Source organism: Vanellus vanellus (genome assembly GCF_965231255.1).
Source record: "Vanellus vanellus genome assembly, chromosome: 2".
Lineage (NCBI taxonomy): Eukaryota > Metazoa > Chordata > Aves > Charadriiformes > Charadriidae > Vanellus > Vanellus vanellus.
The window spans coordinates 18,858,753-18,865,307 of NC_138906.1; positions in this window are offsets into that span (position 1 = coordinate 18,858,753).

Below are 6,555 nucleotides of genomic sequence, written 5' to 3' on the forward strand. Positions count from 1 at the left end.
CAGATAGCTGATTTGGCAGAAACCTCACCCAACAACAACAACAACAAAAAAAACCCAAACTCTAAAAGGCAATGAACATTTACCTGGATCCACCCCATGAAGCAGGTTTCCACGCAGCCATAGGATGGCTCGTGCTGCCTGGAGGGAAGGGAGGGAACGCGTAGGTCCTCTCTTGGGTGGGCTCAGGCTGTAGTGCAATTTGGGCTGCCTGACTGTGGAGCTTCATAACTGGCATAACCTGATGTCAGCCTGTAATGCCACCAAAGGAGCAATCCCTCCTGCTTTCAGCTGGGTTTCTCTGCTGAAATTGCTGTCTAGGATACACAGCTAAACTAATGCTGCGGGGTTAAATCACAAATACAGCCAATGATAAATGATACTTAATACCATTATAGAAAGCTAAGTTAAAACATCATGTTTTCTACATTTGCTCATTACAACGCATCTATTGCTGGGATCTGTGGGACAGCAGCACTCCTTCACAAGTACAAGCAAGGCCTCTCTGTGCACTATCCGATGATAAGTGATGTACCTTAAAGCAAAACAAGAGCCTGATGAGACTAATCTGCTGTGTTAATAGAGACCCACAGTTCTGCACCAAGCTCTATAGAGCTAGCTCTTTGCCAATGGTAGAGACTGCAACAGAACAATTAAGATTGGTGTGAATGAATTACAAACAGCAACGTGTATGTGAAAGCAACATAAAAGCAGTAAGGCAAGGGTTAAAAGAACGACCAAGAGCACAACTGGGAGCTGTAAAATGGGTAAACACAGAGAACCCCTCTGAGTAAACTAAGAGCAGAAGGCCTGCGCACTGATAAGGCACTGTCACAGGTGATGTCAGAAGGCCTGCACTTTGAGAACAGAAGGATGGCAATGAGGTGATAGCACACTGTAAATGCCCAATTAGAAACCTAGATGACAATTTGAGTAGTTATTAGTCAGATCAAAGCTTTGACAGTTTGTCATGATGAACGTTCTAAAAAACCAAAACCACCACAGAATGAATGCTGTGGGTTTTTGTTTTGGGTTTTTTTTTTTAAATTGCTATAAAGAGAATGAGGAAATCTTTAAGGAGTCCTTCTGATGAAGCTGGGAAGGCTGCAATGAGGCGCTGTGGTTTAGCCAGAGACAGTGATGGCCAGAGCCCATCAGAAATACTTGCACTAAACAACACTCAAACCTCTAAGGTAACATTGCAACCAACTTTATTCCAGCTCGTCTGTGCTGTGGCAATAATAAAGACTTAACTCCTGTTTGCGAGCAAAACTGAGCACACCCCTCACCAGATTACGACCGGGGTGAGACCGCAGGGCGGTCATCACGGCCGCAGGCGCCGCCACGCAGAGGCCCACGCACATGGCAGCGATGGCGTCTCTAACAGCGGCGGGCGCGCTCCGGAGCAGGCACACGAAGCACCCCAGCGTCGCACGGCAGCGGGAGAGAGGGAAGGGAGGGAAGGGAGGGAAGGGAGGGAAAGGAGGAAGGGAGCTGCCCGCAGCCGGGCCTGCCGCAGGGCACGGCGGGGCTGCGAAGGGCCGCTCACCGCCGCACCTATCCCGTCGCCGTGACAGGCGCCGCCACGACACGTCCCTACCGCCGCAACGGCCGCAGCGCGGGGAACGTCTCGCGAAAGCCCCGCCCTCCTCCCCCGCGCCCGCCCGTTGGCCGGTGACGCGGCGGGGCGGGGCGGGCGCCGCTTTGAATCGAGCGCGGGGCACCCGGGCCCAGGCGCGACATGGGGACGGTGGAGCCGGCGGCCGAGGCGCGGCCGGAGGAGGACGGGGGTACCGCTGCCATCGCCGCTGCCGGCCCGAGGTGCATCGAGGTCCCCCGCCCTCCCTCTATCGAGGAGTTCACCATCGTGAAACCCATCAGCCGCGGCGCCTTCGGGAAGGTGTACCTGGGCCGCAAGGCCGGCAGGCTCTACGCTGTGAAGGTGAGGGGCCGCGCGGGGCCGGGGCCGGGGCCGCGGCTGTCTCCGCCTCCTGGGGTGCCTGCTGTCGCGGCGCTGCCGCCCTCCGCTTTCGTTTGATGCCGTGTGGGAAAGGGGCGCCCCGCGGAGGCCTCTGCCGGCGGGCCCCTGTGTTGCCCCGCCATCAGCCCCTCCGGCCCGTGGGGTGTTGGGGAGCTGCCGCCCTTCTGGTAGGAGCCTGGGAGAGCCGTTGTCCGCATGGCTGTGTTTGTTTAGCTTTCTCCTCACGTTTCTGTTCGCCTGGGGACTTTGGTTAGAAGGCGTCTGATAGCGACGACTGCTTTTAGAAGTACCTTAAATGTCGAGGGAACTACGCCAAAAGCCTTCCAAAGCGTCAGCGCGCTGTTTGCTTTACGCCTGCAAATATTTGTTATAACTGAATACGTTCAGCTGTCATGCCACTGGGAGGGCTTTCTCGCATTTGTCCCTGAATGAAAAATCTGCCCGAGATGTATAAAGAGAGGAAGTTATAATATATATTTTACATATATATTTTTGCTGAGTCTATTTTTTTTTAAAAAAAGGCTGCACTTTCTATGTTGATACGCAAAGACTAAAAATTAGTCTTGTCAGTAGTAAAAACTTTACTGGTTTGTGCAAGCTTAACTTTGCAACTAAAAGGATTATAACCACCTGCATAGTACACAAAGAAAAGGAAATGCAAAACCAGCAATGTTTATTTTGCATGACTGTTCAGAGCTATATGCATCTATTTACACAATTTTATTATAAGCATTTTGAGGTGGAAGCTTTTGTGTAAATCCTTTATTGCTATTGCGGTGAACTTTACGGATTGCTCACAGCTACAACATTTAAAATGCGCTAAATATTTGTACAGTTAAGGTCAACACTCCATTTTGTGTATGTCTTGGAATTCTTTTTGTATCAACTTTGATAATGGTAATGGTAGCGATAGCTGTGGAGACTAATTTTCAACAGTTTAGGTGCTGCATATAGAGTGGTTCAATTGTGTTACCTTAGTATCTTACAAAAGTTTATTGAAAGTATTGTGACCTAAAAGCTTTTGTGTAAATCTTTATCCCTGTTGCAGTGGGACTTATGGATTATTCAAGCTACTCAATTTAACATACGCTAAATATTCTTACTGTTAAGTTTGACACTTACATAGAAGGTATCAAATTACACTTCTGTCTTGCTATTTTGTGTTATCAGATTCTGTTATTGAATGGTGGTGGTAGCTGTAGACTCAACTTCTTACAGTTGTGTTGCATAAAAAAATGGATAAATTAAACTTGCTTTAATATCACCATACCTATCTAGACCAAAGATATTGAAGGTGGGCAAACTTCCAATATGTATGCAATGCTTGCCTAAATACCTGTCAGCTGTGCTACTGTGCATCTTCTGTCCAAGATTAATATTGAGTAGGCATCAACATATACTGGACTAATTCAATACAGGAATCGGAGCCTAATTCAGAGTTAAGCTTGTTATTTCTTCATTGTGAGTTGCATGCCTTTGAGGCTTCTTCCCAAGGAAACCAATATTTGTTGGGTGACTGGATTGTAAGTTTTAAGTTAGGCAAAAATTCACTTGCTTTCTCTGCAAAGTTAAGAATTAGAGGCTGGAGTAGTTGCAGTCTTGCACTTGTGGGCAAAAAGATGGGATGGCTTACTGCTGCACCCTGTTTTCTATTCTCTGGCCATATATCCCAGCCTCTGAAGAGATGGAAAGACTTAGTCAGCAAGTGTCTGTCTAAGCACTGAACACTTTTTCCTGGTTGAGTTGTGTACTGTGGATAAGAGGATTAACTCAGGGCAGCTTAATTATAGATACAGCCTAAACACTCATTTTTCTAGTGTGTACAATTGTAGTAAATATTGGTAGTGTGATTTCTATTGAGTACTGAATTAGGAGGAAGGCAATGAAAAAGGTTCTCTAATAACCTGTGGTTTAAAATTCTGTATGTACATGAAGTTACGTCTCTCTCTTATATGTATATATGTATGGAAGTTTGAAGTATAGAGATACTTGGATTGACTAAAGAACTGTGGGTTGAGCAAAGAAAAGAATGTTTATCTACTTGATTTTGTTTTGTTTTTTCAGGTGATGAAAAAAGCAGACATGATCAACAAAAACATGGTTCACCAGGTCCAGGCAGAGAGGGATGCATTGGCTCTCAGTAAAAGTCCTTTCATTGTGCACTTATACTACTCACTTCAGTCAGCTAATAACGTCTATTTAGTGAGTAAATAAATGGCTGTGGTGTTTTTATGATGTTGTGGAAAATGGAGTGCAGAACTATATTAATGCCTGAAAACGTATTTTTATGGTAGTAAGTGGGTATTTCTTAGTCACTTTTACTTTCTTCTTTCTCAGAATGGTTGAACTCTTCCCTCGTACCTTTGAGATGTTTCCACCTGTGTTCCCTTTTTATTACAGGAGAGTCTTTTCTAACAGCTAATCTGTTTTAGGAATATGTAGAAATCTTAGGGAAAACAAGAAACCATTCTATTCAAGCAGAATCCCAGTGACTGAAAGATATCCTGTGGCTCACTTAAAAGGAAATCTGTTTTGCTTCTTATGTGTGCTCAAAATTCATTATGGTAGTTGGCCTAGATGACAAGAGGATTACTGAGTGGCAAAACTAAGTGCTAGTCCACATGGAGCACTGTGGAGTACAGCAGGACTTGAATATGGTTTTATATACCACCTCCACATTAAAGTGGTATGGATTACAATTGTCTACAAAGGGTCCAGTGTAATTTTTCTGGTTTGCTGTAAGCACATGCTGTGAACAGCTTGATTAAATTCTGAGGCAAGATTGGTATGCACTCCTACAATGCATTTTGAGTATAAACAAAGGCTGCTTTTCCTGGAACCTCTGTTAACTCTAGAGGAGTTCAGGGTGAAGGATTTGTAAAGGAGGTGCTGGTCATATACATGGAATAGTATTGTATATTGGGATCTAAGTACTGGTGAGATTTTTTTGACAAAAACCCCATAAATTCATTCTTAGAATTAAAGAGTGAGTTTCTGAAACCCTGCTGACTTTTCCTTTTTTTTTTCTTGCATATGACATGGGCCATGATAATGTGTGGGTTTGCATATATTTTTTTAGATGTGTATATCTTTTTAAACACTTTTTCATGTTTTAAATGTATACAGCGAGGGCTACTATGCATTTCTGGAAATTTGCATTCATTTCACAAGGCTCAGGTGTGAATTTAGTATTGTGTATAAACACTTGCAGAATAAAATCATCGGGATACCTGTTCTATACTAATCAAAATATTAGTTGTCTTTGGCTTCAGGCCTTGAGTTTCACAGAAGTGCTTTGCAATTTATTTTCTATAAGATGGAAATCTTTCAGAAGTTAATTAAAAAGCTGACTACAGTAGTTATTTGAGAGTTGACTACAGAAAGTAGACCAGGCAAATAATATAAAATAAGTAAATGGCCCATAAAAAGTTTCATGTCTTCTGTCATCTGAACCTTTAATTATTTTATCCAAGTGGAAAGTATTGTGTGGGAAACGAAGTTCACATAAGGAAGCTTTTATCAGCTTCCACTCTTTGAAATTATACTTTCCTAGGGGTGGAAGCTATTTTGTATTTTACTTGCAAATTTGAAATGTGTTTTTAAAATGTTAAATTTAAAACACTTGAATGGCAGGTGATGGAGTACCTTATTGGTGGAGATGTCAAGTCTCTTCTCCATATTTATGGATATTTTGATGAAGAAATGGCTGTTAAGTACATTTCTGAAGCAGCATTGGCTCTTGACTATCTTCACAGGCATGGGATAATCCACAGGTAAAACCTACTCTTTTTTTTTTTTTTTCTCCTTACAAATAGGTATTTGGTAGTTGGGTTTTTAACTTTTGATTCAAATGCATAACCAGTCACCATTTCATAGTAACAGCTACCTCATTTGCTAGAGCTTCTGGAAGCTCTTTTTGCATGCGTACACTGCAGCAACATCATGAAAACAACACCTAAAATAAAATCTGTCCGTATATGTTAAGCAGACAAATAGACACTGCTTTCCCCTGCCTGTGTGCTCTCACCCAGTACAGTGGTATATTAGCAGCTTTGCTGCCTTCCAGTTCCCTCTCCCTATGGCTTTTAAATAATGACTGTTAGTTCAGGAACTCTCTGGATACTGGAAGCATGTAACTGTAGGACAAAGGGATGTTGACAACTCTAATGCTCTCTGTGTAGTGAGAGTTCTTTGCTGCATTCAGTAGTGCTACAGAGAACAAAAGAGAAAACTTATACAAGAGGTTTGCTTGTCACGTGTACTATCTTGTGTAGGTGCTACACATTGGTAGTACTCACCAAGAACCCTTGTTAAACCTGCTGAAACACAAAACATGCAACTCTTGTGACATGCATGGTGGTTTTACAAGGCCTGAGATGTTTGCACAATACTTAGTGCTAGATATGTTTAATTGTTTTGGCATATTCCTCCAATTGGAATCTTCTGCTGGCTAAGAGATGTTACTGAGAAACAGCTATAATCAGTGTTTAGTATTGAATGTTTCTGGTCAGGTAACTTTCTTAATATTGCTCAGTTGTCTTTTTGCTGACTTCAACTATATTCATGTCTTCAGGGAT